Source organism: Gavialis gangeticus, unplaced genomic scaffold (genome assembly GCF_001723915.1).
Source record: "Gavialis gangeticus isolate Ggan-Ray unplaced genomic scaffold, GavGan_comp1, whole genome shotgun sequence".
NCBI classification, from domain to species: domain Eukaryota; kingdom Metazoa; phylum Chordata; order Crocodylia; family Gavialidae; genus Gavialis; species Gavialis gangeticus.
In genome coordinates, this window is record NW_017729022.1 from 166,074,760 (window position 1) to 166,100,573 (window position 25,814).

At 42.6% G+C, this 25,814-nt stretch overlaps 1 protein-coding gene across 5 annotated transcripts in view; it reads right to left on the reverse strand.

Moving 5' to 3' along the window:
- The window catches only part of ESRRG (estrogen related receptor gamma), a 617,448-nt gene that overhangs the window by 361,717 nt on the left and 229,917 nt on the right, over positions 1-25,814 (reverse strand). The window contains exon 1 of one of the 5 annotated variants that reach the window (XM_019516460.1): positions 5,360-5,398. The exons of the other annotated variants lie outside the window; for them this stretch is intronic. The gene's annotated coding sequence lies outside the window, so the exon portion shown is untranslated. Of the gene's footprint in view, positions 1-5,359; positions 5,399-25,814 lie in introns of those variants that run through there. 5 annotated transcript variants of the gene reach the window in all.

Below are 25,814 nucleotides of genomic sequence, written 5' to 3' on the forward strand. Positions count from 1 at the left end.
GGCAGGGGGCAGGGGTGAGGGGTGGGCCTGACTGAGTATGGTTATAGAGGGGGGTTTAAGACCCCACCCTGGCCTGCAGGGACCCCAGCCAGGGTGCCCTTGGGGTGGAGGGGCAAAGCAGCACCTGCCAGGCTTTTCCCCTGCTCTCCACTGAAGCAGAGGAGGGGGTGTGGCTGGACCCCGGCCCAGGCCAGCATGCTGAGAGGGAAGAGGGGGGTGGGTTTAAATTCCCTTGCCTGCACAGGACCCCAGCAGGGGTCTGCCTGGCATGGGCACAGCAGCCACTGCCAGGCTTTTCCCCGTGCCCTGCTCAAGTGAAGGGGGTGGAGGCATGGCCAGATGCCAGCCCTGAGCCGCATGCTGAAGCGGAGGGGAGAGACAGGGGTTCAAAGCCCTCTCCCTCCTTCAGCCTGGGTCTGCCTGGCGGGGGTGCAGCAGCCCCTGTCAGGCTTTTCCCTGCACCTCGCTTGAGTGGAGGGGGCACAGGTGTGGCCAGATGCCACCCCTGGCCTAGCACCCTGAAACAGAGGGAAGGGAAAGGGGATTTAAACCCCTCTCCCTCCCTCAACCCAGGAGGCCCAGGCTGAGAGAAGGAGAGGGGTTTAAACCCCTACTCCCTCCCCCCTTCTTCAGCATCTGGCCATGCCCCCGCCTCCTCCACTTGAGCGCAGAACTGCCTGGCAGGGCCTGGAGTTCCTTCTCCCCCTCTGCCTCATTCTGCCTGCTCGGCCCCCGGATCAGGCCACCCACCCTTCCACCACTCCAGCGGCAAGTGGGGGAAAAATCTGGCAGGGGCTGCTCCAGCCCTTGCAGGCAGAACCAGCTGCCTTCTGAAGCCAGGTTTTCCACCCCCACCCACTTCTCAGCTAGCCAGAGCAGTAATAGTGCTCTGGCTAGGGAGCAGAGGGGCAGGACCAACCTTGCTCCCTTCAGCAGACAGAACAACTCAGCCCAGGGCTGCAAAGCATCTTGGGATTCTGGGAGACCGTGACTTAACTTGAACCAGAAAGGGGTCTGGGACAGAAGTTCCATAAACTGGTTTGACCTAAATCAGTTAAGTCTGATACTACGTTAAACCAGGTTTATTTTAAACCAGTTTCAGCCAATTTGGAAGTGGTTTATGTGCACTGAATTTCTGTTCTGTTACAGGTTTAAACCAGTTTTTGATCACTTAAACTGGTTAATGTGTAACTTCTGTCCCTTGCCCATGAGTACAAGTATGTGACAGGTAAAAAGCAGATGTTTGAGACACACCTTTCAATTCAACAGCAGGTATACTTCATTCTACCTAAAACTGGAACCTCTTCTCAAAGCACAGATAAGAAATTTCCTTCTGGATTTGTTCACCACATGCAGTGTTAAAAATGCTTAAGGAAGCTCAGTGAAGAATCCTTTGCATGCTCCTAATTGTTGCCATTTAAAAAGGAGGCAAATTATATTTTGCAGGTTATTTAGGTGTACTGAGATTTCACAGTGCTGGTTAAGGGAAGCTGTTATTCTTTAAATAGCATAAGGTGGGGTTAGTGGTAGCATGGGTGTATTTTTACCTGGGCTTTCAGACTTCAATTAACTAACTGACTAGAGAATGGTTGAAACTGCTTGAATCAGTAATGTAACATGAGGTGAGCAAAAGTGGCACATGCCCCAGACACCAGCTAAAGGGAGGGGTGCCAGAAGGATAGGGCAGGGGAGGGGTGCTGTCAACTGTAGCAAAAGAATAACCATAGTATGTCTCTAAACTGTCACAAAAGTAAAACCAGTCCTGAGTAGAATAAATTTCTGTGTTTCAACCCACAAAAGATAATTTTTGTAAAAAAATAAACACATGTTGATCTCAGAATACAATTTCACCCTTTAAAATGACAAAGTATGGCTCTTTTGTTAGATTTATCAAGAACTTCAGTGTTACAGGGCAATACCTGATGTCTGGTCAAGTGTCTTGCTGTTTTTCAAGCACTGTTCTGTTAAAAAATAAAGCTGTATTTGAGTGCGAGAACTCCTCAGTGATAAAATGCAGGTCTAGGCACAGTTCCTCAAGGAAATAGCTTTCAAAAATCTCTGAAATACTCTGTAAGTTATAATTGGGTTTTAATGCATAAAACGGCTGAGTAATTTAAATGTTTGGAAAAGAAAACAGTCTTTCCTAGAGTTTATGAAGTGGCAAGCCTATTTCTTATAACGATTAGCTATGAATCATCACTTCAAACATGAGCATCTACTAGCATATGCTCCATACAACTGATGCTGTATAAGTCCAAAGATTTAACAAATTAACATTTAAGGGTTGATTCTGATCTTAATCTAAATCTTTTATAGTAACAGTATTCCACTGATTTCAGTGGAATTTTCCCTGGCGCATGGCGCACACTAGAAAATAGTAAATGAGATCAGAATTAGGCCTTTTCACTGGCTGAGAGCTCTTACTACATATTTTGCCCTATGGAAGGAAAACAGAAATATATATAGATATATTGCAAGAGTGGGTATATCATGACATTGTCATGGGAGACAGACAGCAACAACAACAACAGAAAGGTAACATAACACTCATTATTAAAAATGTCATAAGGAATAAATACATATTAAAGGGAGAATGAAATGAGCTAGGACCGCATAAAGTGTATTTATGGTTAATAATATCCTGAATGGCATGCTATTCTAAAGCACAGATAAAACAAGAGTATAACAAAAGATAATATAATAGAGTTTGGAATACATTGCAAACAAGCAACAAGATCTAATTATTTGGAAAGCTCTCCAAGATCCTGTGGCTTTGGGTGAACTTAATTAAAGAGAAGGGAGAAATTAAAATGGAAAGGAAAGTTCAGACTAGATAGATTGAGAGAGAAAAAGAGACAGACAACAGGACACAGGAAGAAATATTGTATCTTTTTCTACACCAGAGTAATTCAAAGGTTCTATGAGCATCTTTCAGTATTACAAAAATGCAAGATATAGTTTTAACATTTTGAATCCAGAGCCTCTCTCTCTTTCCAAATGTGGCACCTTAATTTAAAATATATATATAGTATACTGCTTGTAATTTATAACTATATCCATTATCATGAGAAATCTAAAAAAAAGATGTTTTTAACTTCATCTGGAAGATCTTAAGATCTGTAGTTACTGTGATTTCCTAGGAAAAGCTCTATTTCCTACAGTACACTTGACTTGTGTAAATAAAAGTACTTGCTCCAGAAAACTTATACCGATCTCAGGGCAGAAGAGGTAGCCCTGAATTAATCCAGGTCCAATTAAAAGAGGGTTTAGAAGATTAGGGCCAGAAACTTTTGTTCCATCCAGTATTCCATGACAAACTGATAAAGAAACTAAGAGAGAAACTTTGTAAGTTGTGTATGAGTCCTAAATCTATGTATGGCAACACCTATTTCTGCTACCTTGCTAACAAGATCCTGATCCTGCAACTAGACCTGGCCAGATAGATCCCCCACGGGCCCCACAAAGTCAGCACAGTCCCATTACAATTATCATTTCCTTGTACGAGCTCAGAAGAGTCTGCTCTTACAGAGAAGCTTCCAGAATTGAGGGCAAAGTCAACTTACTTGACCGATTTTTCCCCAGTTTTACCCAACTACAAAGCCTTTTGGACCAGACAATGGGTGCCTCTACACATGACGCTAAGTCACCATAGCAACACGCTACAGCGATGGAGTGTCCACGAGGGTCTACACATGACCAGCAGCTACTTTTCCATAGCAATGCGCTTCCTGAGTATAGCACGCCCCTACAGCAAAGTAGCTGATAAAAATAACTGTGCACCACCTACAGTTATTTAGTTAACTTAATGGAAGTACCAAATCACAGCGCAGTCATGTCACCATAGCGACATGTGTAAGCACACCCAATCACTACCTCACATATTCTCAAGGACAACAGTTAAACCCACAAACTAAAGAAAAGACTTGTTTTACTTTCCATACCACCATGGAGCTAAGCAGGAGGTGCCCTAATTCTGGTACACATGCTTAGCATGGGATGTCAGCCAGAGGTGTACCTGGCCAGTTCTGTGGCCTGTGCTGTGACAGCACATGGTGTGGCTGGAGGTTTGCTGCTGCTGGGGGAAATGCCACCAACGTGCATGTGGAGCAGCCATTTAAACACTGGTTTTCAGAGGCAAAAAGGGAGATTATGTTTCCTCCAGCAGCAGGAAACCACTGGTCACTGCTCCTACACAGGTCGCCACACACACCTCACTACTGCTAAAGCCAAAGCAACTGAAGGAAAGGTACAGAGTATGGGAGGAGAGTGGGACAGGGAAGAGAAGGGTGAGGCACCTCCTATCATTCCTGTGCCCCACTTTGGTTTATGTCCTGCTTACCAACCCATCCTTGTGCTATTGATTTTAACCACCATAGTAGTGAACTGCTCTCCATTTGCCTTGGTTCAGTGCAAATTAAGCAAGCTCTTTTCAGAGAGAAGAGTTGTTAGTTTTGTCTGAGATCTAATCAAAATAAATCACTAAGAGGACTGCAAAAATGGGAGCTAATTTACCTGGTGCTTTGCAGAGTAGCCAAAGGAGCCAAATTACCCTGTTTCTGTACTACCGCGAGCTCTGTTCTAAACATTAAGTTGTCAAAACTGTCTTCGCCCCACAAAAAGCTACATGTGAAAATCCCAATTGAAGCATTTTAGTATTCTAACAACATGCCTAAGCACAATTACTTATACACTTAAGAAAAACCACAATGTTCCTCTAAGTGACATTAAACCATGAGATCACTGTCTTGTTGGGAGATAACTGTTCCTTTTAAAAATGGCACCTTAATGAGCAACCATAGAGTTCCATTCTTCTTTAACCTAAGTCATTGCTTGTCAATTTTAATGGGCTTTGGATAGGGCCACAATAAATATTTCCCCTTTCCATGCATTTGTGCTATCTGCTTTGTAATATATAGGACTTCATCCCAAAAATACAGATTGTCAGCTCAGATTTTTCCATAATACTTATTCAGTCCTCACATTTCTTCTCTAAGTCACTACAAAAGCAGAACACCTAAGAGCCTGTGATTAGCAGCAACATTTCTTCGACGCAGACTGATCACCAAAACCTGTGATCTGAATGCCCCAAACTCTTAGGAAATTCAAGATCTGGATTCCATATTTAATGTTCCTTTGAAGCAGTATGTTTATAAAAAGGCAGCATCCCTACTTCTAGTCTCCCACCATCCCCAGAGACTCATTTGTGCACATTTCACCCGATGTTTGCACACCAGAGGGAATGACTTCCCTTCATAAACTCACCATCCTTTTCTAGTCACATTCACTATGCATTGTATTAGAAAAGATTGCAACGGTGCTTAAATATTTTGGTGGGTTTTGTTATGGCCAGATCACTCACTTCCTCTGGGACACACAAAGCCTCCTCTGGGAATGAAACAGCCAAAATGTCAGCAACCCCTATAGAACAGAAAACGGTCTGTCAATGTAAAGCCTATGTGCATCTCAAAGAACAAAAAAAGAACGAACCCAGAAACACCCACTTTTTATTAACGTTTCTTTACCCTCCAGAAACTTTTTAACAGCAGTACAATGTATTCATCACAAGGTGCTATTAGAGCACAGCTCACTTCAAGTGTTACCAATTCATGGACAGATTAGAGGGCACATTAATAACATAGTTAATATGAAGTGTTTAGAGCCTTTACGTCGGTGACAAATACGACTCAGCCAAATTTCCTGACCACTGAGGCCACGGAGGAACAATTTGGTAGATTTCATCAACAGTTCTAATTATGTTCCTGTCAAGTCGAGAACAAAGCAATCCATAACTGGGGGGCTGCTCAGAGACAGTGGCACACAAGAGTAATTTATGCCCAAGACACAGGGCCCTTTCTGTAGTTAGTGTGCACAACGCTTGACTAACAAGTGGGTTCAAAAAGGAATTTATTAGGGAAAATGCAGCCCTCTAGCTCTGAATGGCTTGTCAGGTATAAGCTTATGAGGAGTTATGAGGCAAAGACTTCTAGTAAGTCTTGTTTATACAAGCATCTGGAGTTCATGCTCTTTGCAGCCTCTGTAACTGCAGGTTGTAAGATGTAGGATTTCAGCCCAAAGCTTCGCTTGGACTTTTCCTTGACTGCTTATATTCTTAAAGCCACCTCTCTATAGACAGGCTGTGGGTAGAGTTTAAATGTGACAAAAGAACTGGTAAATTCAATGCCGCAGCAAAGGTTCAGCCTACATATATTTTTTAAGAATACTTCAATCTTTGGAATGCCATCAGCAGCATCACAGAGGCTGAATACTGTAAAGACCCTTTTATGATTCTATAAATAATACACTAATGAAACATGCAAAGAGATTATTAGGAACAGTAAACTAAAATGTCATGAAAAACTGAGCTCGTTTCATACTGCAGCTGAACTAAGAGACAGACTGAGAAAAGGAAGGGGGGAGGACAGGGGGAGAAGCTGTCATGTAATTTTGAGTCATTTTCCACTGTGATCTATATTGGGATGCAGCTCCTATTCTTTCAAACAGGGTAATTTTATATATGACATTCTTGTTGGATTTTGAAAAAAAAAAGAGTAAGAAAGCCTCCCTAGTGCTTGGGAAAAGGCTAACAACCAGGGTTGTTAAACCTACACCAGGGTTGCCTGGCTCTATTAGCAATAAGTTGCTAATGAAAATGGAATGGTGCTTTTTAAATGTATTTAAGGGCAGTGCATGTAAGTATAGAGAAAAGCCAAAATTGACAGTATTAGCAAAAACTACATTTGAAAAGCACGCTTGCATAACTATCAAATTCACAATTGTTTCTGCTTAGTGAATCTTAAACCAGAGCTGTCTATAAGTAGCTGTGAGCATGCACCGTGGTCAGCAGTTTTTATGTTTTTATTTAACAAGACAGAAAAACATTGAAAGCTAAAATTTTGTCATTTCCCAGCCTTTCCTTTTATAGGTGTACACATATGTATAAAATCTGATCAGAAATGCAACACAGACCAGTGGACTGAACACAGGCCTAGGTATTAGGAATAAGCAAATTCTAAATCTACTTTAGATATTAACTTGCTAACTGGCCTTGAGAAAGTCTCTTATTATCTCACATTCCCCACCTGTAAAATGGAGAAAACAATATTTTCCCTTATGTGACAAGGATGCTGTGAATCTTCAGGGTTTGCTCTACTAGGCTAATATTCAGAAATGTATATTCCTGCAATATCCTTGGTGTCACAGAAATGTTGTATACTCTGTCCATTGACATTTTCATGCTACTTCAATACCATCTTCTAAATACTAGTAAAATGCTAAAAATGGCAAGTATGTTGACATTTGTGAATCATTAAAATGATACCATCTATCCAACGTTATTATTTCTGTCTTAACTTTATTCAAATGCATCATCATCGTAAGTTGTGCCTTCTTCCATTGTTAGTTTTCGGGATTCTCTCATTAGCTGTTGAATGAAACAGAATTATTCCCTTACATCAGGAACACTGATATGGAATCATTATTATTCTTTACACTTACAGAGCCCTTTCCAACCCAAGACATCAAAACATTTTATACATATTTGTGGTTCACAACTAAAATCTGTGGGGCTGGGTAGGACTTTAACCCTATTTTACAGATGCAGAAATAGAAGAAAAGTGGTATTAAATCACACAGACAGAGCCATAACCAGCACCTAGCTTTTATAATTCCTGGTCTCCAGTTCCTGGTCCTCCCCCTCCTGGTGAAATAACATGCTGCCTTATATGTATGATATAGAATTCATTTTAACCAAGTGTAGCAAAAGCATGATGATCCCATTAAGTATCTAACATCTAATACCTTGTGAATGAGTGCTAGAAAACTAATTTAGTGCTTTATCAAATCTCTAGTTTGTATGTAGAGCATAAACTGGTTACATTTGCTAATAGGGCAGATTGACCCATCCCATATATTATCAAAACACATCAAAGTCTGCTGGAGGACACAGCCACAGCCACTCATTATCCTTTGCATTAACTCCCTCTCTAGCACCTCTACCAATATATTTTCTTGTAATACATCTGTCATGATTTAGCAGAGAAATCAGCAATTCTTAGCATTACAGTGGTTAGAAAGAGATAACAACACCAAACCTAATAGGGCCTGCTTCCCCATTCCACTGTTATTGGGTGCAAACTAGAGCCTCTAATGCTCGACTTATACTTCATATCTCTACTGCTGGGCCTTAGAGATTCATACAATTAGTTAGATCCATGTTTCTGGAGCTTTAGTCATTCCGATTATTTTTCAAGATAGATTATACATGTGAAACAGGAAATACAGACAAGCAGTAACGCCTCCACATTTTTACCAGGGTACATTCTTCAGGCAAAAAGTTATCTAATAAAATAAGATCGTGTTATTTACTAATCAGAGAGACAAATGATGGATACAGATTAGTTTTAAAAATAAAAATGAAAAAACCTCTAGGTCCAGATGTAATACAACCCTATTCCTGCCTATGCTGCATTTACTGTCTTTAGGGACAGTCTTGTAGAATCAAGATCTTTTACATCTGGAATCATATAACCTGCATGTCTGGCTCAAGTTGCTCTGATACCACATTAGCTATTTTGCAAGAACTTTTACTGTTTTCTGGACTGTTTCTTCCCCACCCCTCAAGTTCCATATTCATCTTCTTCCCAAGCAGTGGATACTGGTCATTGCCAGGTGCAGGTTCCAGAACCAACAGAATTAAGGTCCGACCCAGTGTGGCAAGTCATCTGTACCTATTTCCAAATTTCCCTCAGTAATGCTTGATTCAAACCACAGCACAGACTACACAGCCTCACCTGTTTCCCGTGCCTGTCAAATACCCCTGTGCTTACAAAGGAAGGGCACTGTCATGGGCACACATATGGTCCCCTAGTAACATATGTACGATAGACCTTGGAGTTTGCTTCCTCTCCATTGATGTCATCTTCATAATATGGATGCATGGGAAGGAATATCCAGAGAAATTTCACCAAGACTGTAACAACTTCTACCCCTCCATCAAACTAATTCTGGAATATAACATGCAGCAGATTCATTTCCTAAACGCTATAGTGAAGCTTTGAAGGGGCCACAACATCACCACATTTTATCAGAAACCTATCAAGTGCCACAGCTACCTTCATGCTACCAGCCTTCATCCTATGTACAGCACTGCATCCATTGTCTACAGCCCAGATCTACACTACAATCAAATCTGCTCTGACCCCACCGACCAGGATGAACACCTTAAGAATCTAGAGCGAGGAATTCTTGCAATTACCATAGCGTCCCCAAACTGTAGCCACTTAGATCAACAAAACCAGACTCAGACCTCACTCTGAGCTGCTACAATACCAACTCCAGGACAAGGACAACAGAATCCCCCACCTATAGCCCTCAGCTTGAACACCTTAGACACATCACTGATGACCTCCAACCTCTCTTGGAAAAGGGTGACCATCTCCAGGTAGCCTCTGGGGACAAACCTGTCCTGGTTTACAGACATTCCCCCAACCTTAAATGGAGCCTGTCAAACAACAGACTAACTTCCATTTTCACTAAGGCATGAGGCCTTGCAATGGACCCCAAATGCTTGCTGTGTCCCTACATCAGTACAGACCACATCATCACTGGACCTCATAACAAGGAGTGCAACATCCAAGGTTTATTCACCTGTATCTCCACCAGCGTCATATACACCGTCACCAGTTTACAGTGCCCTTCTGCTATCTGCGTTGGACAGACATAGCAATCTCTACATGTAAAAATGAATGAACACCAATCTGAGGTCAGCTGCAGAAAGACACAAAAGCCTGTGGCAGAACACTTCAACCTCCCTCCATCACTGAACTCATGATTGCTGTTCTCAGGCAAAAAAAAAAATTAAAAACCAGTTTGAATGGGAAACTACAGAACAAGAAATTATCCACAAACTCTACTGTGTTAAGTATGATTCAAACAGGGACTACCAATTCTTATCGCATTACCTGGATTATCTTTTGTGACACTCTTTGTTCCTATGGGTTTACTGCTGGCTTGCTCTTCCCAGCACTGCTTCCCTCCCCCTTATCTCTCTTTCTCTCTCCCCCCACCCTCCCTTGTCTTTTGTATTCTCATTTATCTCTCCTTCTTATACTCTGCTTTCTGCACATCCTTTCACAGCATCTGATGAAGTGAACTTGGGTTCAGGAAAGCTTATGCTTTCTATAAATATCTTATTTAGGTAGTCTATAAAGGTATATATCTACCCTGCCTTCTGACTGACTTCAGACTAACATGGCTAGCTGCTTCTCTCTCCTATGCCTGTTGCCATTTCTATTTGGCACTGAATTTGGTTACCATGAACCACTGTGCACACACTAAACATGAATTGCCAGTCCTAGAATCCTCTAAAATAAAGCCACTGTATCTCAGACTGTCTCTCAAAGAGGAACCAGAGACGTGAGGACACAAGATACCCAATGATAAAACACTATTACACCTCAAGTAATGCTCTAGCCCATCCTCATTTAACTGTGTAGCATCCATGGTATTAGTGTAATCTGTTTTTCAGCACTGTGAGCCAAAAAACTTTCTTATTCTGTTCCATATTAGTTCTGGATACCAATCTCTTTTAGACAGCAATACCAATAATAATAGGTATTGAGGTCATGGTAAAGTTTTGTTTTTTCAAGGGTGATTCCAGAGCCAGCTAATCCCATTAACAACCAATGCCTTTTGATCAGAAGAATGTGTTAAAAACTGCTCGAGCCCCATTTGGGGGCTTAGCACCATAAACTCAAATACGCCGTGGAAGACAGCTTTCTCCTGGTTAAAACTTCCAGTAAGTAAACTTCAATATAGAGGGAATAGAATAAGAAAGAAATTAAAGAGCTCTCTCACTAGTGAGTTAAAACCCAGCAGCTGTAAGTCATTGAATTTAACATCTTTTGAGGGCTTTTTTTCTGTTTTTATTTCTGAAATCACAGGAACTACCCAGCCTAGCAAGACTGTAATCACTCAGCGGGAACCTGGCACAAGCACAATACAACCACCAGCCAGGCGGCAGGAAAATGAAGGAAATCTTTCACTCCCTCCCTCTATGTTGTTTAAAAGGGGCTCGGCGTGAATGAATCTTCCCGGTAGCCACCAACAATTTCTTATTCCTTCTGAGCAATCATCAATTTCAGCATCAAGTGGTTCAGTGGATCTACAACTGGTCGTGGCAGCGGAGTAAGCCCAGCATGCAAGCATTTTGGCTAATTTAAAACCCTTGTGCTGCCGAATCAAAGACGACAAGACAACGGTAAAAAGAAAGGCTATTATCCTAAATGAGAGCTGGCGCATGGCTGAAATTGGTTTGAGTGGCAGAGATAAAAGGGGTGGAAGGAGCAGGAACAACCATGAATAATAATCCCTGAGAAAGTACACAAGTGTGCACACATATGTATGCGGACATGCACACATGCACCACAAGGAGAGAGCAAAAAGTAATACTCCAAAGTTCTGTGGCCAGGCAGAAAAAAATGCACTTAAAAGGGATACAAAATAAATTGATACATGATAAAACATTTGCCCCATGGGTAAGGAGATACTTAACTTACAAGAGATGTAGCCCTTTCAATAGGAAACCTAACACTTAGAATACTAAAGCTGTCATTTCCTACCTGAATTAATGTCCCGCTGCCCAACGTTCATTACCATAAGGTGAGAAGTCAGAAGCACTGATTTAGGATAGAACAGTCTTAAATTGACAATAAGCTGTTGTGCAGCTATTTGTGAGTGCCCGTAAAATCCACAGTGCTTGCCAGGCTCCCAGATCTCAAAAAGCTGGGTGCAGGGGGAGGGAAAGTGGAGGGCTGGGGAATTAATTCTGAAAGGCATTTGGGAGACCACAAGCAGACTGATGATGTTCAGAGCCATGAACCTTGGTGATGGCTTACAGCACACAGAATGACGACCTATGGGATCACTGGAGAGCAAGCAAGTTGTCTTTTGCAAGATTAACAATTTAAAAGTGCTGAAATTAATTTTGTTTAATAGCTGTGGGTGCAGACTCCTTACAAAGTAGGTTGCAAGGTCAGCAAGCCTCCCAAAGCCTTTTAAAATGCTGCTTTTTATAGGGACAGTAGATTTAGAAAAGCAGGAGAAGTGTAAAAGGTCAGCTCCTTCTGCTTCCCGGATCTTGGGTGAACATATTTACTCTGTTCCGCTTCCCAATTTACAACATACATTTACTGTTACACTCAACACTTCTTGAACAGATACGGGTTTCTTATGGCACAGAAGGTGAAACTGAGATGCTGTGAGGCACATGAAAGAAGTAATATAACCTGATGCAAGAACCAGAGTAACCAGTACATAAGCAGATTTGCCTGCATCACGTAAGAGTGTCCTTACCTGTACTGCCGAGGGGTGGGAGGAGGAAAGGAAGAAGGCGGCAAGGGAAGGAGATGGGAAACAATACTTGCATCTTTTTCATTGTACAAAAGTAGTCCATTCATGATTCACATCTTTCTGCTTATATGCGAATAGTACAGCACAAATTACAGCCCTGCGCAAAGCATTTTAAGCAACACCTGGGCTTAAATACTCAAACCACCCTCAGCTATTTCAAACAGACTGGCTCAACTTCTTACCCACCTGGTCCCAAATATATATAATGTTTCTTCCTTTAAAGACAGCAGTAAAATATATTGCACGTAACTCTAATAGTACAGGCTTACATTTTTAAAAACAGTATCCAACAAACCCCACAGGCAGGGTTCAAATTGGTGCATCTGAAAATTGTGCCTGAAAATACACACCCACAATATTGAAGATCATGAATATGGAATTTGTGTTACTTACTTAGTATTGCCTTGAAAATTATTCTTATGCTAGGAAGAGGGGCATAAGCATCCTGGCAGAGCTCCAGCCCCAAGCAGGCATGCAAAAACTACTGTTAAACCCATTTGAAAAAAGGAATTCAGTTTTATGGATTAAGCAGGTGCAGTCAGGCATCTGCCTATTCCACAGAGTCACAAACATATCTCCCCAAGACATATCTTACCCCACCACAACACCCATCTTACCAGAGTTTGGTAAGTCAGGTGACAATCTGAACTAACAAAATGATGCAGGGTGTCAGGCTTGCTTCATCCTGCTAACATTTCTTAATCTCTTCTCCAACATGAGGTGGAAGACAAACCCCATGCTCAGGAAGGAAATGGCCATAAAATACCAGGGCTCCAGTCTGAAGGTTTTTTTGCTATATGTAACCTATTCTGGAACACAAAATCTTTTTGAGTGAAGAAACTACTGTTACTTTAAGTGCTACAGGCAAGCAGGAATGCGTTTGGTGTATGGGGGGAACAGGTTATAGAGAAAGGTGATGTCCCACTGAATGAAAATTAGTTGTGATAGGTCATTATGATTCTTCAGATTGAAGGGGCCATTTCCTGATGATGAGGTAAGTTGCTGGTCATTAGGGAGGATAGAATTAATTCTGCTGTAAGCCTGTCTCTGACAGTGGCCAGAGCAGATGCACCAGCCATTTTTCTCTATCTGTCCAACTGGGAATTAGAACAAAGGAAAATGAGACTCACAGAAATATTTAAGTCACCACAAGGAAATCATTTTAGCTCCCTATTAACACTGCCGGTGAAAATTATGTACTCTTAGCTGATACATGCTGTTGTATACCAAATTTTTGCTCCTCCTTTTTTGTCTCAAAGTAGAATTCATATCCTCACGCACAGTTCAAGGAAACCCCAGTTCACAGTTCAGCGAGGCACTGCTTAAAAGACAAACCTGATGCAGGTCCTTAGGGCATCTCATCCATCCTAGCTTGGATGGCATTCGCCACCAAGGGACCCCATTAGGAAGGAAGGGCGAACTGAAATCCTAACCCAAAGCAGTCTGAAACGGAGCACCAGTGTACTGGTACGGCAGCGATGGATGAGATTCCATTTGTCTTCAAAGCATGGGAAGCCAATATATCTACTTCGCCGCAAACTCAACTTTACTTTCCAACCTTGTAGTGTACTTAAAGCAAAAATGTAGATCAGCTTCCTGTTGGGGGGGATGCTGTAGCAGGAATGTCACCCAAGACTCCAATTAAGTAGATTGTAAGTGATGCACTTAAAATGCAACCCCATCCAGGCAGACCGCCCTGAGATACAATGGCTGTGTTTAAAATCAGTTGTCCAGGAATGTATTGCCACAGGCTACAAAAGGTTTCATTTCACTTCACAGTGGAGTAAGACTCTTATTCTGGTATAGAGCTTCTTTCTGTACAAGTGCAACAGCTATTGGAGATACCACAAATACTCATACCCTCAGAAAAAGTTTGGCCTTTCCAAATGGGAGGGAAATATTATTGCCATTCAACTCAGAGTTATTTAACTGGCCTCTTCACTACCTTCTGATAAGTATAATGTCCTCTTCTTATTAATATATTATTATTATTATTTAGACTTATAACCCATCCTATCCAGAAAGGCTCACAGTGGCTTGCAATAAACAATAAACAAGCCAAATGATCAGAAAAAAACAACAGACTCCCCAGCCAACACCCCAAAACTTTAACACTCCACCACACCCCACCCCTCCTGCTTCCCTGCCTATCAACTGACCCACCCCATATGTGCTTCCCAACCCCCATTTACAGTTTGGTATAGAAAACATCTTCCCGCTTCCAGTCTCCCCCACCCCTGCCCCCCAAAACTGTTGTTTTCAAGTGAGGTGGTTTTGAAACTGACTTTACATATCTGAATATCTTTGAGCCAAATTTAGCCCAGCATAAATGGATGAAGCAGCACAGACTTCATATAAGTTGAATCTGTGTATAATAGGTCTGAATTTAGTCTGGTGAGCTTCATTCCTTGTTAAAATATTTGAGAAGAAGCAGTGGATTTCATTCCCCACAAGTAATGTCTCTCCCCAGAAAGACAGACTTCTCTATGGATATCTTTGAATTGACATGTCTGGGCAGCTCCACTGCATGAAACCACTTTTCCTTTCGTACGTGGGCATGGGCAAGCTGAGGTAGAATGAGGCTACAGAGATTTGAATGCTGTGGGATAAACTATAATGTTTCATAAGAAAGGACTATCTTAATTACTCTGCAAGGCTAGTCTAACAGCGTTCTGGGATCTCTCAATAGGGAAACCATTTATACTACAGCAGTACCCGGAGTTTCAATTGTAATCAGGGCTCTGTTCTGCTCGGTGCTGTACAAAAAACATAGTGAAGAACAATACACACCCTGCACATTTTATAGTCTCAAGTCAAAAAACAGAACTAGGGACTGATTCAGGGCTCCTATACACGTGCATGGAGCCTGCTCCAATGCACTGGAAATCCAGCGTGTTGGAGCAGTCTGCTGGAGCATGAATGTCAATGTGCTCCAGCAGCCTTCTGCGTTTGCAATGAAAAAATGAGGATGGGGGACTTTGAAATAAAACGCATTCAATGAGCTTTAGTTCAGAGCACCCCACTGCCACCTTTTAGCACAGGGTGCATGGGAATGCTGATACACATGACGCACAGGCAATTTTAATTAGCATGGCTCATTAATTAAAAGTGCCTAACACCATACCCCACAGTACGTGTAAAAATGCCATGTTTCCTGAATCCCAGGCCTCAGACTTGCACAATTCCATACCACAAGACTTCCCTTCTTGTCTAACACACCAGATCACTGCCAATGCCAATAAGGGTGACTACTACTTACAACCCCTTTCCAAGAAAAGTCATATCAAGAAGAAATAAAAAGAGGCAAGGCCACGTAACTGCTGCATCCAAATCGGTTACAATCAGCAAACAGTAACTTCACACAGACGAAAACCCTGATAAACCAGGAACTCATCCTCATGCTGATCAATGCAAAACAGACACATGGTCAATAAATCCTTCTCCACCTGTGCTCTTATTCATAATAAGTCACCCAACCCAGCCTCTACCTAAGGAAATCTGCTACCACCTATCTGTAGTCAGCTGCCTTTGTCCCTCCATTCACCAGAGACCTAGGCTCAAGAGCATGCACATGGAAACAGCGTATCTATTCTAATACTTTCTGTGCTCAAATGCGGGAAAAATGTTCAGATCAAATTTGAGTGTGTTAAATATCTCTATGTGTCCAGAGAGAAGCTCTCTCTCAGGCATCAAGGCTTTCCAGGTGATAGGAATGCTCTCTCATGTAGCAATGAAGTTTCCAAGTTGTTGTGCAAGATTTCAACAGTCAGGCAGATAATGCCTATGATACAGAGAGAGCTTTGGGGCTATCGCACTCTGTGTCCCAGTTGCCCTCCTGGATTGGTAAATTTCTTAGATTACCTGCAATAATAAAAAAGCAGCAAGGAATGAAACTTGAAGGACAGTGGCTGGAATGGACATTTGATCCAGACAGACTTAGAAACAAACAGTTTTTACAACTTATGCCACAGTTCTGATGGAGATAAGCACTGCCTACTTCTCCTCTACAACAGAGACAGCAAACTCATGTCCTGCAGAAGTTTTCTGGATGACAGGGAGTGTCTAGGAAACCAGCATACATCTCACAGAAATCACTGCTGGCATTGGGACTACTAAACCCAGTAGTGCATTTAAAGGTAGGAAACTGGGGCACAAGCCCCAGGCACTCAGTTAAAGGGGGAACTGGAATGGAGGCAGGAGGGCGCCACAGTAGAGGCCTTGAGTGGGGACTTGAGGCTTCAGTCACATAGAGCAGAGAGGAATGGATCAGAGGCAGGACTGCTGCAAGAGATGTTGCTGCCAAAAGCCAGGTTAACCCTCCTCTGGCCCTGTAGCTGCTGCCGAATTGAAGGCTATGCATCATAGCTCAGCATGCAAGTCTCAGCAGCTGGAGCCTCAAGGTCCCCTGCCTCCTTTCCAGTGCCTCAGGGAGGGAGCAAGTCCTATACCTCAGTTGCCCAGGATGCAAACTCCATCAACTACGCCTATGACTAAACACTCTCATTGGCAGTGCTGTCAAGGGCTGATAGGGCCTGATACACTGAAAAACGTATCTCCCTTCCTGTCCATCTGCCCTTCATCCACCTCCATTAAGTGTCCAAGATGGCAGCATCCTGCAAACTGGCACTAAAAAGGGGTTGGCCCAGTCATTTGAACAGGGTAAAAGGAATTCAGCACATACAGCCAAACCTGCTGGACAGCCAGCTACTTCTACTGGACAGTCTAAAAACTTGGGCTACAGTGGACTCTAAATGCAGTTGACCACGTCCACACTAGTGGGACAAAAGTTTTCAGCTACAGAGTAGGGTTCCTGGGAAAGGACATTGTCATTAAATATCTAAATTTAGATTTCTAAAATTAAAATCTGTGGATTATCCAAAGAAAAACCACAAACTTAGATGGTCCCTGCGGCTTAGCATGGAGGCCTCCTAGTGAGATCTACTAGTGAGGGACAAATGTGTTGGCATGGCCTGCCCTACATCTTTGTGCAGTGAATTAAAGGTCTGATCCCAAGGCTGCTAAAGTTAGGGAGATTTTTTTTCCCCTTACTTTCAGTGGCCTTTAGATCCAAACAGAGGGCTTCCAAATCCAGTCCACTTATTCTGACATCATAATTAACTAAGGCTTCCTCACCCCCTGCCCCCCAAAAAATCCCACTAAGGAAGCAGATATGAGTGAGCAGACAACCGTAGCACCCCCCTCCACCCCGCTAATCCTAAAGGAAAATTGCAGACCCAGGGGAAAATAACAGAGCAAAGATTGAAAAAAAATGTAGATTCTTTGCCCTCAGGCAAAGAAAGGAGCCATTGGAAAAAAAAAACTAGTCTGCCAGAGCTGCAGCAACTTTATTACAAATATTGTAGGCTGTAAAACAAGTTTGGGGGTTTACTTGGTTCTTCCCCCCTCCCCTTTTCATAGAGAGACAGAATGTGGAGAAATTTGGGATTCAATATTATTAGAGAAGTGAAACGCAATTCCAGTAGTGTCTTACAAAATATTCCATCAGCAGAAGTGTGATGCAGGTCGGAGACTGACTAACTTTTCCAAGGTATTAAATTAAAAGATGTTGAATTAAGTTAAACGCCCCACATAGAACTGACATTTCCCTTTTTTAATGCAAGCTAAGATTGATGAAAAATACCACTTATCTACATTAAGGGTCAGAATATCCAGCAAAAGAAGCCTCTGGTTCAACGCGTCAGAGCAAAGTCAGTCTTACATAATCCGAGGACCAGAACGCGGATCACATTCTGATGATCCAATTAATGGTGGGATACTTTGCAATCAGCCAGGAAGCAAGGCCCCTAACAGATTGTGGGGCTGTAACATCAATTTCTTAAGTGCATTTAAAGGATTACAAATGTTAGTCCTGGCTTGAGATTGAAACACCTATTGAGGTGCTCTGAACCACATTACAGTAATTGGGTACCTGAATTAATGCCATTTCTTCTGATGGGTGAGTCAAATACATTGGAATTAAGGGTTTCTTTTGCTGTATTTCACTTTACACTTTTTTTCCCCTCCTCAGAACATAAATCTGAAGCAGAAGATCTCTTTTTATCTAGATAGCTTTAATTACAGCCCTGAGGCACCAGAGTACTGTCCTAATTTTACCTTCCACATTGTTTGGGTGCATTTTCCTTTTGTGCTTATTATCTTACTATTCACTGATATTAAGATAAAATAAAATTATTTTTTCCTGAAAAAAAAGAAAAACTATTGAGAGAGCAAGAGAGGGGGAAAAACCCCTTTCTTCCTTCCCCTGTCCTCTAGTCTACTATATCCACCTTTTTATGCATGCACCAGATACATGCATGCAATGTTTTACACCTCTAGAGAGCTAGAACTAGGGCTGCCTCAATTAGTCTTCAATTCCTTCCGAGGTCGGTTCAAGTAAAGGTCTCAATCATATCAAAACGGGAAGAATGCAAACTATCTGGGTATTTCAGACCATCAGGAGTTTCAGATAAGGAGATTTTTAAAACATGCAGTTGGTTTTGAGTGTATTCAACAAATATACAAAATGATTTACACAAAGGCTAAGCTAACACCCTTTTTCATTTTGGTTTGTTTTGTTTTTTGAGGAGGAGATGAGGAGCAGTTTTGTTCTGATTTGGTGGGAGGGTTGTTTGTTTTTTGGTTTATTTCATGTTGTTTTTGCATTTGGAACAAGTTGAAAACTAAAACATGCTAGGGATAATGTTCCTAAAGTTAATATGACCAGTAAGAGCAACTGAATCTACGTAGCATGTTTAAGTACTCATATTTTGCAGTTCTAGAAACATCCAAGGCCACACTTGCCATGTTATCTCCCTAAACTATTCCAACAGATTTCCTATTGCACGCAAGATACTGTAGTATTTTGTGCTCCCATTGTAAATTATTGTTCAACTTTAGTTTTCCTTAGAATAATTATAAACAAAAAATACGGTAGATATTTAGCCTCATTTCCCGTTAAGTGGAAATGAGGATAAATCATGGTACATCTCTTAAGGGATTTCAGAAAGTACAGACTTGAGTACAAAGGGAAAAGAAACATGCTAATTATTCAATTGAACTTTCTGATTTGCACGAAAAAATAGTTTACATGCTTTCTTCTTGCAATATAATAATAAATGCTATGTTTTCCATCAAAACGAAAACATGAGAGCTAATGAACCTTTAGAGTCATCTATATACACCACTAACATCACCCCATTTTAATATTCCTTCACTTGCTAACATGGGCAGACATAGAATTTAGTAATACTGCTTTAGAAAGCATCAGTGATGTTTTCTTTTTACAAACTGTCCTTTACAGAGAAGGTGTTTATTCAAAGCATCACCACTGGTTAGCTGTAAGTGCCATATAGGGAAATAGGACATCAGGATGAAAACAAAAGTGTCCTACAGACTTTACAAACTGAGATCCAAATTTCCTACCAGTTTTTGACTCATTAGATTGCTCTGGTTGAAATGATTTACATGCAGATAATTAAAGCATGAACCCCAAGGACTAGTTAGCTGTTTAGCAGTGTATACATTTTATATAACCATTTCCATACATCTAGTTTTAAATTCATTAACAAAAATTAATTGCTATCCTGTGCTCTGCATCGCACAGCATGTTCCTGCAGCATGCTTGTTAAATTACCCCTTTCTATCATTCCTCCAGTGATATTACAGACAGTTAAACTTTGCTGTCTTGGTAATGTTGCCTACCAATTTGTAGCAATGCTCATATTTACTGTACTTAGTGTGAAACATTGCCTACACTTCAAAAAATATTTGCCTCTTTTTTATGTACCTTTGTAACATTTCATTAGCATGGAGTAATAGAAGCCATGGTTTCCCCCTCTTCTCCCTTTGGAAAAGACAGTGTAATGCCCTTAAGAATCTACCTTTGAAGACATTAGGAGGAAGAGAGTAATAATGCACCAAATACATACAATGTATTATACTCTCATTTAGCACCTGATCCAAAGTCCATTGTAGTGGCAGGGAATCCCTCTACTAACTTCAATGATTTTTGGATCAGACCCTTTTGGGTTGGTTTTTGTTTGTTTTTTTTAATTTGATTGCTCTTAATGGTACGGACTATAAATATATTACTGTTTCTGTACAGTCAGGGTGAAGTCAAATGGCAATAAATCCCAAATGCTGATGCTTTCCCTTGAGCTAATATATAGGAAATATAATATATAGAAGCATTATTTCTCATAAACAAGTAAAAAAACAAAACAAAACAGAGCTAATATTTTATGGATAAGTTTTAATGATTTTGGAGTATTTTGGGAAAGTTCTCATTTTTAGGAGCTTTTAATGGATAAAAAAACGAATCTTTGCATACTCTTTCCATCATATTTCACAAATATTTACAGTGTGCACCTCAGGTTTGAAGTAATCCAGGGAGAACTAATTCATTGTTTACACTCCGAATCCTAGGTGGCCCAGTCCCATACAGGTAGTACAATGCACTGTATCTTTCCGTTCTTAGTACTTATCTTAATCTTAATAACTAGCCAGACAACTGACTCCAGAGTCCTGGGCTTATCAACTGGAATTTGTCACATGCACACAAGAGAAGACAAGAAATGCATTATATAACAATGCCATACAAATCATTATCTTTTAATATTTAAAAGTATGTATTCAAAGGCTGATATGAAACCAGTTTGGGTGAACTCAATTCCACTGGTTATTATTAAATTTGATAGCAAATGAACAAAACTACACTTGTTACATATTTATCTGCAAAAACGCTTATTTGCAACAGATCAAAAGGCTGCTTCTTACTGCATTTTAGTTACTACTATCAAATGCAATCTTTTTTTTAAACATGCTTTGATATGGAAAGACTATAAAACAGGTTAATAAGAAAAAAAACTTTTAAGTACTGAGAAATACCCACAGTCTGAATAGAAAGTCTATTGTGCCCCCATTGTAAAGCTACAACATGATTTCTTCCATTAAAGTTTATATAAGCAGCAAGAAAGCTATCCCTGCTGTACCACCCATAATCTCAGATTATACCAGGGTTTAAAAATGGGATGTGAAACTTATTTCAGCTGTGCAAAACTGCATATTGTATGGTAGCAAGAAGTTCATGACATCTCTTGCCAGGGAATAAGGACTGCTCATTAACATGTCTAAAAGCATTTCAGATTGACATCCTGTGTATATAGAGACATCATGGGACACACTCTGCTTTACCTTATAACCTTTTGAAGTAGATAAATTTAGCTCTGACAGTTCTCCACTACATACAAGGCACTGTTACATCCATGAAGACAGATTATTTCTGTCCCATTTCAAATCCATTGTCAGTACATGAGCAAGGAATTTACCTGACAGACACGGTCAATGCATACATATGCTACAGCTGATCCTAAAAGGTTGGGTTCAGGCCCAATTCCAAAATACAGTGTGTGCATAAGTATACAAAGAGAGCTACAAAGTGTTCATTTCTAGTTACAAAAGAACCCAAACTCATCCCAATTCCCATTCAAACTGTTATGCTCAAACCAGAAGTGCTCCACTCAGAAATTGTCAAAAGGAGCATTTTACAAATATTCTCTGCCCTATAAGGCTACCTACAAACTGGACCTCAAGCTAGGCTCCAAGAAATAAGTGACAGTTACATGATACATTTTCCAGCATCTGACTAACTGAATTTTTCCCATGAGGTGAAAAGGTCAATGCTACTCAGCAGAAGTTTTCTCACTTGGTTTTTCAGACAATGAGACTATAGTTTAGATGAGTTCCTTCATCCACCTAATAAAGTTAGAAAAAATTATCTCAGCACCTGTATTTGACTGCTTCCTGGAAACAGCACCCTAGTGTATTATTCATAGAGCTGAGACAAAAAAGATCTAAAACATTTTAGACAAAATTGAGAAAGTTTAAGTTGTTCCAATTTTTTAAGCTTTGAAATAGATTCATCATCCTTTTTTCAGTCTTCTTAATACATTTCTCCATATTTGTATTAGTTTATCAATTTTATCAGTTTGTGGATTTCCTTCTTTAAAGAAGAAAAATGCAGTTTTCCTCCTTAAAAATCATCCTTCCAGCCTGCAAAGTGCTGCTTGGGGCTGGAGGGAATGGGGGCAGGGCAATTGGAGGCACATGGCTGGCATTCAGACAGGGAGGGTGGTAGGAGCAGCCCCAGCAGCTGGATGCAGGTAAGTCTATGGAGGGTGGGGTTGGAGGGTCAGTGCTTGGGGACTGTCTGGGAGATGGGGGGAGAGGAGGTGGGCATGCGAGTCTGTGTGTGTGTGGCAGGGATGTGTGGAGGGTATGTGAGGGGGGCAGGGGTGCCTGCCAGTGCTGGAGCAACCTGTCCGGGCACTGGGGCTGCAGCAAGGTGCCTGCTCCTCCAGCAGAGGAAAGGAGCAGGGGGTCCTTTGGGGGAGGTGCAGAGCTGCATGGCCAGGCTTGTGGCACTGAGGCTGGTGCCTATACTCACAGGGGCAGCAGTGGGGTGGCTGGGAGATGCTCCTTGGGGGAGGGATGGCCAAGCCACCTGGTACAGTATGGGAGGCCCAGCCCACGGTGGGGGGTGCCACAGGCCTCCCCTCTTCCTCCATCCAGCCCCCCATGGGGCCAGACTTGCTCTGCCTCCATCCACGTCAGAGCCCTTGCAGCCGCCACGCTCTGGCCTGGGTGGGACAGGACCTGGAGCCCTTTGCCCTCAACCTGCTGCGTGCAGTGTGGCTGGGCCAGAGCCCCACACTGCTTCACGCTGCTGCTGTGGAGTGTGGCACTGGTTCTCCCTGCTGCACTGCAGCCCCAACCCGAGCCGGAAGCATGGGGCAGTGTGTGGTGCCCTAGCCACTACCTGTGCACCCGTGTGAGGTGTGCTGCATGCACCTCATGCTGGAGGGCATCCCTGCTGTGTCCCTGCAGACTAGCATCCTGTAGTCTGTGCAGGGTAGGGCAGGGACAGCCAAATTTCTATGTTGATAAACATGACAAGCATAGCTTTTTCTGGGCAATGAACACCATCTACAGCCCAGCTGAAGATCCCCTCTAGCAGGGCTGGGGGAAGCAGGGGGCCATGGGTTGGGAGTGAGGGGCACCAGCAGGGCTAGGGGGCTGTGGTTTGGGAGTGGGGGGCACCAGAGGGGGCCGGGAGACTGTGGGTTGGGAGTGCAGGGCACCGGCAGGGATGGGGGGCTGTGGGTTGGGAGTGAGGGGCACCAGCATGGCCCAGGGGGGCACGGGGCTGTGGGTCAAGAGTGATGGATACCGGTAGGGCCAGGGAGCTGTGGGTTGGGAGTGAGGGGCAACAACATGGGCAGGGGCAGGGCACCAGCATATCAGGTTTGCTGATCATGTGGTTGCTGCATCTGTGCAACACCTTCCTCGTGTTAAACAAAATCATGTGCAGGTTTCTACCACAGGAAACAACACTGCTGGTCCTGTACCAACCTCCAGAAGTCCTGCAGCAATGGGCAAGTGTTGACAGAGACATGGCTAATGAATCCAGCAGTCTCCTGCCATGCAGGCAGTAGGCTGATGGTCATCTTGCACCTGGGTTAGAAACAGGGGTATACTTTGGCAGCTGCTACCGTTACTGTAGCAGTCCTATTCAGGATCCCTTCTGCTTGCCCCACTTGGAGAAGGGGCTAGAAAGGGTGCCCCAAACCTAGGCCGTCTTATCTGCTCCTGGCTGGATAACCATGTCCAGCAATATCACTCTCTTCATGGTCAAAAACATCAGAAGACAGGGATTTCTGCAACATGGGATGTTTGCACCTTGTTGGATAACTGAAACAAGGAATGATCAGGAAGAACCGCCATCATCTCCAGGGAACTCAAATACAACATCAACATTGGAGCTCTCAGATAAGATGACCTGGAGGCTATACCTTATTCTGGAAAGGGAAACCAGATAGATGTGTTCATGGTGTAAGCTTTGCCATCAATGGTCAGCTTGTCAGTCAACATACAGAGCTCTCTATGAGCATTAAGAAACATCTTATGACTTTCTGTCTTAAGCTCAGCAACAACCAGTATGCCACTGTCATCAGCATGTATGCCTCAATGCTTCATGCTGACAATGATGTCAAAGAACAGTTCTACTCCAGCCTTGGCCACATACTGTTTAATATTTACAAGGAGGACAAGATCATTCTCTTTGGTAACTTCAAAACCAGAGTCATATGTGACCTGGAACTCTGGAGTGGCACCATTGGGAAGGAAGGAGTAGGGAAAGCCAATTCCAAAGGCATCCTTCTCCTCAGCAAATGTGGAGAGCATAGTCTTCACATCATGAGCATCATATTCAGACAGAGGAACAAATACAAAACCATCTGAAGATGCCTTCGCTTCAAACACTGGCATCTCCTTAACTGTTATTGTTGAAGTCCATGATCAAAAGTATGTCCCTATCACGTGAGCCATGCAAGGACCTGCTAACTGCTGGACAGATTACCATCTTGTCAGATCCGTTATGAACTTGGCTTGCTCTGAAACATCAAAAACAGCCAAAACAATGTGAAGGACTCTCAACACTAAATCTCTTCAAGACCCAAAGGTACGTAAGGATCTCCAACAGCATTTCTGCCCTTTGCCCTTGTCAAAAGCTCTCTGTCCTGTCCACAAATGAAAGCAAAACAGGAATTCTGGAAGGGATTTAAAGTTACCATCTATATGGCCTGTGCCGTCATTTGTGGACAGGATAGAGAGCTTTCAATGGAGATGCTGCTGGAAATCCTTACATACCTCCTTGGGTCTTGAAGAGATTTGGTGTTCACAGGCTCCAACAATAACACAGTCAAGAAGATGCCAGTGTTTAGAGTGAGGGTGTCTCTAGGTGGTCTTGTATTTGTTACTCTGTCTGAATCCATTGGCTATACCACCCATCAACACCAAGACTAATTTGATGAGAGCAACACCAAGATACAAACCCCCCTCAATCAAAAGAGAAGGGATTTTTCGCTTGCAAAAAGATATCTCATGTCAGCAGAAGGAGACATATTGGCTTCTCAAAGCTAAAGCTCAAAGGAGGATCCAGGAAATCAAAAATAAGTGGTGGTAAAATAACACCAAATCTCTGTGATGCTAAACATCACAAGCATAGCTTTTTGTGGGCAATGAACACTGTTTACAGCCTAGCTTCCCACAGCCCCCAGGCCCTGCTCAGGCCCCTCACTCCCTGTCCCACAGCTCTCCTATAGCCCTGCTGGTGCCCTTCAACCTCCTGCACAACCCCGCCCTGCCCCCACAGCCCTGCTGGTGCCCTTCACCCCCCCACCCACAGCTCCTGCTCCCTCCCTCCCAGCTGCCAGGACTATGGGGCTAGGGATCCGGGTCCACAGCCCTCTTCCCCTGGCAGGAAGCAGCAGCTGCTGCAGTGGAGCACAGCCTGGCTTCTCCCCCTCCTACCTGCTTGCTGCGGGCTCAGGTGGGAGGGGGTGGCTCCC